The sequence below is a fragment of the Pelophylax lessonae genome (assembly GCF_965119305.1).
Source record: "Pelophylax lessonae genome assembly, chromosome: 4".
Taxonomy (NCBI): domain Eukaryota; kingdom Metazoa; phylum Chordata; class Amphibia; order Anura; family Ranidae; genus Pelophylax; species Pelophylax lessonae.
The window spans coordinates 222,147,057-222,159,654 of record NC_138771.1 but is presented as its reverse complement, the minus strand read 5'-3'; the positions used below and the strand labels follow the sequence as shown (position 1 = coordinate 222,159,654).

General features: G+C 43.2%; 1 protein-coding gene across 5 annotated transcripts in view; it reads left to right on the top strand.

Annotated features, from left to right (window-relative positions):
* Positions 1-12,598, top strand: part of PTPRZ1 (protein tyrosine phosphatase receptor type Z1) — a 343,724-nt gene that overhangs the window by 193,192 nt on the left and 137,934 nt on the right. The gene's annotated exons all lie outside the window — the stretch shown is intronic.

The following is a 12,598-nucleotide window of genomic DNA, read 5'->3' as shown; positions in this document are numbered from 1 at the left end:
GGCTATGTGATTGGTATTCCTGGTACACCAGCATGGGGTCTCCATGTTCATCCCACCGGGATCCGCCCGATCCTCCACATTTGGCGAACCCTCTACGTCTGGACGGACGCAGCCGCCGTTACCGGGTTGGCAGCACTCATAAACTCTTCTTTAGGTGTTTGTTGGCCGGTTGGGTCTCTTGACTTATCCGCCTCTCGTGAGACTTCGGCCTTATTAGGGTTTTACCTGATAGTAACGCCGGCTTTCGCATGGGGCAATCCTGGACAGGTATGGCTGTGAAGTATTAGTATCAACTAGGCAGCCGAGACGAGATCAAGTAGGGCCGTTCATCTTCTTTGATCATCATGAGGCTGGTTCGCTGGCTGACCTGGGAGGCAGCCACCGGTCAGTTCTTCCTCTTTGGCGATATTCACAAGTTCCCCAAGTTCGTTAAGTTGATCCTGGGCTAGCCCGGTTTTTGGCTCACGGTGACAATTGTCCCGGGTGGCCGTATCTGCGGACACCAGGAGGACTCACGCCAGAGCCTTGACCATCTTCCAAGGTTCTCAATTGAACTTGTCTTACACGGTCGTTCAGTTCACCATGGTCGCATTCGCTGTTTTTGCCACCTTTTAGCTCAGACTTCTCTATAACACGGGCAAACTTTACTTTGTCTAGCGTACAATCCACGCTTTGTCATCTGCTCCAAGCCTTTCTCCTTTCCTCAGGGTTGCCCAGTGAAGAAGGTATTGTAGGTTTGGTAGGGAGAGCATCATGAGACATCAAGCGCTGCCCTTAGATGGGAATACCGGACCTTCTGGCGTACTGGACACGTCACCATTCGAACCTCGTACTTCCTAGTCATCAACTTCCATTTATTAGTCCATGGGCTCTTGGTCCCGGGATTTCACCTTTGCAACCCGGTCGGCTAGGCAATCGTGCCTCCTCGAGAGGTTAGGTAGGTAGAGGACCGCTGTCCTTTCACTCCGACGTTCAAAGGCCGGGCAGTCATACCATCCGTTGGCATCCCCGTCTACCCGACCGAGGTTAACTGGTGCCTAATTGGAATCCTGAAAATCTTCCAGCTCGGGACTCTCCCAGCCGCTCTCCGCTATTTTCCCTGACAGGTAGTCCCCTAACCACTACTTAATTTATGTTTTACATTCGCTCGTTGTGCATTGAATTAGGCTGGGACCCCTCTTCGCATTCCGGACATTCATTCAGAACAGGGGCGGCTTCAGCTGCTTCTAGTGCCAATACGCCAGGGCACATAATTATAACCAGGGCGATGGGAATCAGCTATTTTCCACACATACACCCCTCACCCGGGGAAAGAGGTAAGGTTAGCCTTCAAGATTCTTGTATCGTGAGTTGTGACAGTATTAGTGTGTTTACCGCTTACTTTTTGCCCTCTTTTATTTACAGGCCTACCCCCTATGTCGGTTCCGGCACACCACACCGACTTATCCATACCTGCAGGTTCTAATCATCATTAATTAGCCGACCACAAGTGTTAGGCCGCAGGCCTATATTTGTGGGAGGAGCTAGCGTGCCTTTAAGACGCTGCTCCTCCCCTCCCCGCCTGCCGCGTCACACGCTGTCACCCCACCCACCTTCACCCTTTTTTAATACTCTATCCCTCGGGTGGGCCCTCTTTTATTTACAGGCCTACCCCCTACGTCGGTTCCGGCACACCACACCGACTTATCCATACCTGCAGGTTCTAATCATCATTAATTAGCCGACCACAACTATAGGATTATATGAGCAGAGGACTTTGAACTGTAACCATTCTATTACCATTGAAGGACTGGACAGTGCTGATGAGGTGTTAGCAGTGGTAGGCAGTCTACAGGCTAAGGTGACTCCTAAATGAAGAATCCCCTCTTATGCAGGTTATAACTGGAGAAAATGAAGAGGAAACCCCACAATAGGTGATGTCTGAGGAGGATGAAGGGGAGGGTTCTTCTAGTCAAACAGATCCTAACCTGGATGTGTCAAGGGGTGCATTTGGCAACACCCAAATGAGGGATCATGATTTGCTGTACAAAGTTACCAAAGTCTGGGGCGAATTTGTGGATTAGTTTCTGGTCCTCCAAACTTTGGATGTATGGTACTTTACCTGGTTCACAATGATGTATTGGAAGGTCACCTAGTTGCTGAGAAAACATAGGCACAGATAACAGACCAGTTCTACTAGCCAGAGGTCACGGCTGAAGGTAATGTGGTTAATGTCAACTTATCAACTAACTCCTCCAGTGTTGCACTTTAGAAATCTCTTGGTACCTCTGTCTATTATTGAGGTACCATTTGAGTGTATTGCAATAGATCCGGTGGGCACCCTGGAGAAATTGGCATTCAATTAGGGGTGTACTCACTTTTGTTACCAGCGGTTTAGATATTAATGGCTGTGTGTTGAGTTATTTTGAGTGGACAGCAAATTTACACTTTTGTACAAGCTGTACACTCACTACTTTACATTGTAGCAAAGTGTCATTTCTTCAGTGTTGTCACATGAAAATATATAATTAAATAATTACGAAAATATGAGGGGTGTACTCACTTTTGTGAGATACTGTATATATACAGTTTATATATCTACCACAGATAAGTTTTGTGCTCAACCAAATCTTTTCAGTATGTAATGCTTCTTCAAATGCTTTGTTGTGTTACCCCAGTTTGGCTAACTCACCAGCTCTGACTGACTGCTTCTGAGGAAGTTTAAGTGATTAACCAATTCTCGCCGGCCCTATAGGCAAATGACGGCGGGAAGGTGGTTGCATTATGCTGACCGGGGGTGCGCAGAGCGGCGATTGGTGATGCAGCGTGTCACTCTGACACACCATATGACCAGCTGTGTCCAATCACAGCTGGTCACATAGTACACAGGAAGAGCCGTTGATCGACTTTTCTTAGTTCGTGCCTGAAAGGCACGAGTAGAGGAGAGCCGATCTGCGGCTCTCCTGACAGGGGGGGGTCTGCACTGGTAATCAGAGCATTGATTACCAGTGCAGACCCTTGGGGGGTGCCACTAGAACCACCAGGGATGCCCACCCATGACCCCAGGGATGCCCACCATGGCCACCAGGGATGGCAATCAGGGCTCAGGGAGCCCGCCAGTGCCCTCCCCATCAGTGCTGCCCACCAGTGCCCTCCCCATCAGTGCTGCCCACCAGTGCCCATCATTGCCATCTATCAGTGCCGCCCACCAGTGCCCATTATTGCCCACCAGTGCCGCCTATCAGTGCCCATTAGTGTCCATCAGTGCTGCACATCAGTGCCACCTATCAGTGCCCATCAGTGCCCAGCAGTGCTGCCTATCAGTGCCCACCAATGGTTCATATCAGTGCTACCTATCAGTGCCAATCAGTGCTGCATATTAGTGCCACCCCATCAGTGCCTGTCAGTGCGGCCTCATCAGTGCTCATCAGTGCAGGAAAAAACATATCTATTTACAAAATTGTATAACAAAAAACTTTTTTTTTTTTCAAACTTTTCAGTCTTTTTTTATTTGTTTAGCAAAAAAGAAAAAACCTTGCGGTGATCAAATACCACCAAAAGAAAGCTCTGTTTGTGGGGGGGAAAATGACATAAATTTGGTTTAGGAACAGTGTTGCATGACCGCGCAATTGTCATTCAAAATGCAACAGCGCTAAAAGCTGAAAATTGGCCTGGGCAGGAAGGGGTGAAAGTGCCCGGTATTGAAGTGGTTAAATGCATTGGGCAAGGGCTGTGATGTCATTAGGTTTGGTGGATATGCTCCTTACCCTCACCGAGACCAGGAGAGGAGGAGGACTAGGCGTAATAGTAGGTATTGGTGTTTTTAACTGTTTTCAAACAAAATACCTTGCGATGTACACTACGTAGATTCTACTGTTTTCTCTTTCCTTGATGTATTTATTTGAGCCGGAGGAGTTGTTAATCAGAGGACAATTCAGATACAAGGAATGCAATACTGCCCTGCTTGTGGAGGTGCTTTTTTTAGACCTATCTTGGTGGAAGTTCAGCTTTATCCCGTAAGTTACCTTGAACTGGGGGACACATGAGAGTACTTGAAGAGCATGGGTACATACTTGATACAACTAGATACTACAGATTTGGTTGAGCACAATACTTATCTGCAGTAAATAAGAAATTATCATTACCAATATCATAAACCGAAAGCTCACTTTGGCTTTGAATGCGGTAATGGCACTTTATGCAAACTGGATAGCAAACTGATTGCTATTGGCCACCAAATTCAAAAGGTCACATTTGTTTGGATTGCAATGTTACATCATTTTTAGCTTGCAATGACTGCATTTTGCATTTTATACAAACTTGTACTTGTTCGAAATCTGGTTGCTGGCAGTTACCACTTGCTAATAATTTACAGTTTACTTGGATTACACTCTGCACTTTGTACGTTTGGTACTTTTTGCATTCTATATGCTTGTTTATGTATTTAATAATTATAGCTTATTGAGCATTTATCACTTACCTTTTAACATAATTGCTGTTTATTTTGGAATTGAAATTACAGTATAAGCAAGTGCTGTTATCTGCTTGGAGCATAGCATCCATCATCACTTACCTATTAGTTGACACAGCAGCTGCTTATTATACTAATATTAGCGTTTATTACACTGTTTGGCACGAGTGGGTATATACTACCAGTGTATACAAATTTTTTTCACACTTTTTACATATTTTATGTTACAGCCTTATTCCAAAATAGATTATATTCATTATTTTCCACAAAATTCTAAAAACAATACCCTATAATGACAACGTGGAAGAAGTTTGTTTGAAATCTTTGCAAATTTATAAAAAAAAAATAAAAAATCACAAGTACATAAGTATTTACAGCCCTTGCCATGACACTCAAATTGAGCTCAGGTGCATCCTGTTTTGAACGGATCATCCTTGAGATGTTTCTACAACTTAATTGGAGTCCACCTGTGGTAAATTCAGTTGATAGGACATGATTTAAAAAGGTATGCACCTATCTATATAAGGTCCCACAGTTGAGAGTGTATGTCAGAGCACAAACCAAGCCATGAAGTCCAAGGAATTGTCTGTAGACCTCCAAGACAGGATTGTATCGAGGCACAGATCTGGGGAAGGGTACAGAAACATTTCTGCAGCATTGAAGGTCCCAATGAGCACAGTGGCCTCTATCATCTGTAAATGGAAGAAGTTTGGAACCACCAGGACTCATCCTAGAGCAGGTCACCCAGCCAAACTGAGTGATTGGGATAGAAAGGCCTTAGTCAGGGAGGTGACCAAGAACCTGATGGTCACTTTGACAGAGCTCCAGTATTTCTCTGTGGAGAGAGAAGAACCTTTCTAGAAGAACAACCATCTCTGCAGCACTCCACCAATCAGACCTGTATGGTAGAGTGGCCAGACCGAAGCCACTTCTCAGTAAAACGCACATGGCAGCCTGCCTGTAGTTTGCCAAAAGGCAACTGAAGGACTCTCAGACCATGAGAAACAAAATGTTCGGGTCTGATAAAACAAAGATTTAACTCTTTGGTCTGAATGGCAAGCGTCATGTCTGGAGAAAACCAGGCACCGCTCATCACCTGGCCAATACCATCCCTACAGTGAAGCATGGTGATGGCAGCATCATGCTGTGGGGATGTTTTTAAGCGGTTGATCTGGAGTCATGCAATGTGGACTTGCTGCAACAAACTTGTGAAGCCTGGCAAGTGTAGCAATAGCTTAGGAAATCATTTTGAAACTTGCAGCACGATTGCTTGCTATCTGGCAAAGTAAGGGAGGGTTAAACCCACTATCGGGTATTTTTTTTTTTTTTTTTGCTATCTGTGTCTCATTGAAGAGATTTACCTTTACTTCCTTTCCGATAGCCAAAACAAGAAGTGAGAGGATATCCCTGCAATTTAAGGGAATTCTTTGGGGCCCCCAAGGTCACCAGAACTAATGTCCCCATTGGAAAATTACCCATGTATCACTTTTCAGAAGAGAACCCAAAATTTGTGATTTTTTTTTTTCTGTTTTTACTTTCACTTTCAATGATAATGGTAAACAGAAAAATAGAGAGGGTGATAGAGAGAATATTCCAGGGACATAGGGACATATACAGTGATACAAATGGAATAAGTGTTCTAATCCCTCTCCGCTCTATCCTAAAGGTTTTGTCTTCAGTTACACTTTAAGTTCTGCTTTAATTTGCCTTTTCTTTGATTTGGGTATGTTTTCTTTTGACATACATGCATGTTTGCTGATTTCTTACAGTGTTAGTTAAAATTACCAATTGCTGATTGGGGGTCTTTCATTTGGGAATATTTTATTTCGACTTGCTGCCTACATTTCCTCATTTCTTTCACTGTCAGTCAAATTACAAACATAATTATGAAAAAATTCCATTTGAAGTTTTAGGTTCTTTCATTTGGGAATGTTTTTTTTTTCACTTGCTGCACGTGTTTTCTAAATTCTTTTAGTGACAGTCAAATTACAATTATAATTATTAAAGCAGAGTTCCAGTCCCCTCACCAAAAAATTAAAAAAACGCAGCTACAAATACTGTAGCTGCTGACTTTTAATAGGACACTTACCTGTCCAAGGATCCCGTAATGTCGACACCCAGCAGATTTTTCAATCGGCTCTCGGGTGCTGTGGCCATTACTTGTAAGGGAAACTGGCAGTGAAGCTTTGCGGCTTCACCGCTGGTTCCCTATTGAGCATGCATAAAGTGCGCTGCATTTTGTGAATGGCTCGGCGGCAGGGGAAGGACGGAGGGTAAGGAGGCAACAGTGAGGTCCCCCCTCCCCACCAAAAGGTGCCAAATGTGGCAGTGGAGGGGAGGGGAGGGAGGAAGCAAACAAGCGGAGCTTCCCCTTTTGGGTGGAGCTCCGTTTTAACATTTTCAATTTGATGTTTTGAGTTTTGTGTTTTGCAATATATACAATTTTGAATTACTGAAAAAAAACTGATATATAGATAATGCTATCTATTCCATATGTTACAACTCTGTAAAAAATAATTCAAATCTTTCAAACTTGTCCTGTGACTTCTCATATGTACAAACCGCTCAATGCCTGCTACCCCTTTCTGCCAATCCCTTCATTGGCTGCCACTTACACAACAAATTACATTCAAAATACTAACAATAACTTACAAAATCATCCACAACTCGGCCCCCAGCTACATCACTAACCTAATCTCAAAATACCAACCAAACCATCTCTCTGTTCCTTCCAAGACCTCCTGCTCTCTAGTTCCCTTGTCATCTCCTCCTATGCTCACCCAGGACTTCTCCTGAGCCTCTCCCATCCTTTGGAATTCCCTACCCCAATCTGTCCAACTACCTCCTACTCAATCCACATTTAGAGAAGCCTATCCTGCCTCCACCAGCAACTGTACTTTTATTTTCTCCATCAACTCATCCCCCAAAGTTATTACCTTTTGTATCACTTGACCCTTACCTTTTAGATTGTAAGCTCTAATGAGCAGGGCCCTCTGATCCCTCCTGTATTGAATTGTATTGTAAATATACTATTTGCCCTAACGTTGCAAAGCTCTGCGCTAAATGTTGGCGCTATATACATCCTATATAACAGTGGTCCTCAACTCCGGTCCTCGGGGCCCACTAACAGGCCAGATTTTAAGTATTACCTTGGGGAGATGCAGACTAGAATACTGCAATCACTGAGCAGCAAATGAGATCACCTGTGATGTAATTTAGTTATCTTGCAAACCTGGCCTGTTAGTGGGTCCCGAGGATCGGAGTTGAGGACCACTGCTCTATAATAATAAGAATAATGTAGAGTAGTTTCTATATAACTGTATATTATTCTTATACTATGCTGATGGTGGGGGAGGGGAATAAAGAAATCAGAGCATATGGTGGGAAAGTCAGGAGCTGAGGGTGGCAGTGATGTACAGTATGTTGCGTTTTATTTTTTTGGTTTGTTGAGAAGAAGAGTCTGAGGGAAGGATTTTTTTCAAACCCAACATAATGGCTACATGGTTAGCACTTTTTACTTAAAGCTCCAGGTCCTGGTTTTGAGTCTCACCAGGGATACTATCCAAATGTGTTTACCTGTGTATCCTAAACACACAGGCAGGCTAATTGGTATGTAAACAAATGTGGTATAACATTAGATTTTAAGCACCTTTGGCGGGCAAGAGCTTATGTTCTAGTTCTTTGGACTCTGTAAAATGCTGCATAATATGTTAGCACTATGTAAATATGATAAATAATACTAGTATGTATAAGCCCTGCAGGTTTGAAGTAGCTTTATTATATACCTTGCAATATATCTGTTGTTATACAGTGCCCTCTAGTGTCTAAAATGTAGATTGCAGATTGCACTAGAATTAATCTTACATAATGCTCCTCCACATTACTTACTATTTATTTTTGCTTTTTAAAGTCAACTTGTTGGCTGAATAAACTAAAAATTATAGTTAATCAAAATCAATTACATGTAGGTAGGTTAATTGGCATATAATCCAAAATGGTCCAAGAGTGTGTGCATGTGTGCACTTGTATGACATTAAATTAGATTGTAGGTCTCTCTTCTCTTTAAAAGGCTGAGTTTTATGTTGATGTTGTATAAAAATGGAAAATATATATAGTTATGTATGTGTATATGTACAGTATATACTGTATATATATATATATATATATATATATATATATACACAGTATCTCACAAAAGTGAGTACACCCCTCACATTTTTGTAAATATTTTATTATATCTTTTCATGTGACAACACTGAAGAAATTACACTTTGCTACAATGTAAAGTAGTGAGTGTACAGCTTGTATAACAGTGTAAATTTGCTGTCCCCTCAAAATAACTCAACACACAGCCATTAATGTCTAAACCCTGGCAACAAAAGTGAGTATACCTCTAATTGAAAATGTCCAAATTGGGCCCAATTCGCCATTTTCCCTCCCCTGTGTCGTTTGACTTGTGTTACAAGATCTCAGATGTGAATGGCAAAGAACTTTCTGAGGATCTGAAAAAAGAATTGTTGCTCTAGATAAAGATTGCCTAGGCTATAGGAAGATTGCCAAGACCCTGAAACTGAGTTGCAGCATGGTGGCCAAGACCATACAGCGGTTTAACAGGACAGGTTCCACTCAGAACAGGCCTTGCCAGGGTCCACCAAAGAAGTTGAGTTCACGTGCTCAGCGTCAAATACCAGAGGTTGTCTTTGGGAAATAGACATATGAGTGCTGCCAGCATTGCTGCAGAGGTTAAAAGGGTGGGGGGTCAGCTTGTCAGTGCTCAGACCATACACCACACACTGCATCAAATTGGTCTGCATGGCTGTCATCCCAGAAGGAAGCCTCTTGTAAAGATGATGCACAAGAAAGCCCGCAAATGTTTTGCTGAAGACCAGCAGACTAAGAGCATGGGTTACTAGAACCATGTCCTGTGGTCTGATGAGACCAAGATAAACATATTTGGTTCAGATGGTGTCAAGCGTGTGTGGCGGGAACCAGGTGAGGAGTACAAAGACAAGTGTGTCTTGTCTACAGTCAAGCATGGTGGTGGGAGTGCCATGGTCTGGGGCTGCATGAGTGCTGCCAGCCCTGGGGAGCTACAGTTCATTGAACGAACCATGAATGCCAACATCTACTGTGACATACTGAAGCAGAGCATGATCCCCTCCCTTCGGAGACTGGACCGCAGGGCAGTATTCAAACATGATACCGACCCCAAACACACCTCCAAGACAAACACTGTTTTGCTAAAGGAGCTGGGGGTAAAGACGATGGACTGGCCAAGCATGTCTCCAGACCTAAACCCTATTGAGCATCTGTGGGGCATCCTCAAAAGGAAGGTGGAGGAGCGCAAGGTCTCTAACATCCACCAGCTCCGTGATGTCATCATGGAGGAGTGGAAGAGGACTCCAGTGGCAACCTGTGACGCTCTGGTGAACTCCATGCCCAAGAGGTTTAAGGCAGTGCTGGAAAATAATGGTGGCCACACAAAATATTGACACATTGGGCTCCAAATTTTCACTTAGGGGTGTTGTTGCCAGAGGTTTAGACATTAATGACTGTGAGTTGAGTTATGTTGAGGGGGCAGCAAATTTACACTGTTATACAAGCTGCACACTCACTACATTACATTGCAGCAAAGTGTCATTTCTTCAGCGTTGTCACATGAAAAGTTATAATAAAATATTTACAAAAATCTGAGGGGTGTACTCACTTTTGTGAGATACTGTGTGTGTGTGTGTGTGTATATATATATATATATATATATATATACTCACCGACCACTTTATTAGGTACACCTTGCTAGTATCGGGTTGCACCCCTATTTGCCTTCAGAACTGCCTTAATTCTTCATGGCATAGATCCAATAAGGTTTTAGAAACATTCCACCGAGATTTTGATCCATTTTGACATGATAGCATCACACAGTTGCTGCAGATTTGTTGGCTGCACATCTATGATGCAAATCTCCCACTCCACCACATCCCAAAGGTGCTCTATTGGATTGAGATCTGGTGACTGTGGGGGCCATTTGAGTACAGTGAACTCATTCTCATATTCAAAAAACAGATTGAGATGATTTGAGCTTTGTGACATGGTGCATTATCCTGTTGGAAGTAAACATCAGAAGATGAGTACACTTTAGTTATAAAGGGATGGGAATGGTCAACAACAATACTCAGGTAGGCCGTGGCATTTAAACGATGCTCAATTGGTACTAGGGGGCCCAAAGTGTACCAAGAAAATATCCCCCACACCATTACACCACCGCCAGCCTGAACCGTTGATACAAGGCAGGATTGATCCATGCTTTTATGTCGCAGCTGAAATTGCGACTCATCAGGCCAGGCAACCTTTTTCCATCTTCTATTGTTCAATTTTGGTGAGCCTGTGCGAATTGTAGCCTCAGTTTCCTGTTCTTAGCTGACAGGAGTGGCACCTGGTGTGATTTTCTGCTGCTTTAGCCTGTGTGCTTCAAGGTTCGATGTGTTGTGTTTTCAGAGATAGTATTCTGCATGCCTTGGTTGTAACGAGTGTTTATTGTTGCCTTTCAATCATCTCGAACCAGTCTGCCCATTCTCCTCTGACCTCTGACATCAACAAGGCATTTTCATTCACATAAATGCCACTCACTGGATATTTTCTCTTTTCAGACCATTCTCTGTAAACCCTAGAAATGGTTGTGTGTGAAAATCCCAGTAGATCAGCAGTTTTTTTAAATACTCAGAGTAGCCCATCTGGCACCAACAACCGTGCCATGTTCAAATTCAAAACTTAAAGCCCCTTTGTTCCCCATTCTGATGCTCAGTTTAAATGTCAGCAAGTTGTCTTTGCCACGTCTAGATGCCTAAATTGCTAAAATGTGATTGGCTGATTAGCAATTTGTGTTACCAAACAATTGAACAGGTGTGTCTAATAAAGTGGCCGGTGAGTGTATATACACTGTATATATCCTATTTATTGTATTGGAAAACCTTTGCACGTACCATTGTAGCCAGGTGCTGGTCTAAAGTAATATAGAGAAGGACACGTTGCTTTTTATTTTTCTCTCCCTCTACTGAGATACTATACTAATGTTATGTTGCACCATTCTCCTCCAGAACTGAGAATCCTGGCAGTTTTAGTTTGAGATGGCAGCCATAAAATGGAATGAATAGACTCCTTACACTACAGATCCCTATAGACACTGTGCAGTTGTAGTTTGAGATGGTAGCCATAAAATGGGATGAAAAGACTCTTTACACTACAGATCCCTATAGACACTGGGCAGTTGTAGTTTGAGATTGTAGCCATAAAATGGGATGAAAAGACTCCTTACACTACAGATCCCTATAGACACTGTGCAGTTGTAGTTTGAGATGGTAGCCATAAAATGGGATGAAAAGACTCTTTACACTACAGATCCCTATAGACACTGTGCAGTTGTAGTTTGAGATGGTAGCCATAAAATGGGATGAAAAGACTCTTTACACTACAGATCCCTATAGACACTGTGCAGTTGTAGTTTGAGATGGTAGCCATAAAATGGGATGAAAAGACTTCTTACACGGCAGATCCCAATAGGCACTGGGCAGTAAAAGGGGGAGAGATGATTTTGATTAAACTGCAAGGGAAGGTTCTACCTCTTGGCACAGAGGGAGTTAGAAAAAGAAAAGCACCTCTATCTGGATATTCGCCTGCCAGTTGGAGACCATACCAACAGAGATATAAGCCTGAGACTGGGAGTGAAGACCCCCGGAGGCAGCGTGGCACCATCCACAGCAACTGCTCTGCTGCCACAGGGAGACTAGAGCATCCACTAACCCTCTGCTTTACACCGCTTCTCACCTTTTTAAGGTAGAGATCAAGGGGCTGTTTCTACAGTGGCAGGTCACCGCAGCATCCTGGGAACTGATGAGAGGGCTATTCACCCATTGCTGACACTGCTAGCATGGAATGAACCATTGAGATCAGGGCACCAAGTGTACCCAATCCATACTACACCCATACTGCACTCTATACCGTATTTATTCTAAACTTAGACTGCACCTATATTAACCAATACTGTATTATACCAAATCTTTGCCACATCTGAACCAAATCCACCTTGCATCTGTGCCGAGACTATACCATATTCATACTGTACCTAAATGTAGGTAAACTGGGACTGTCATT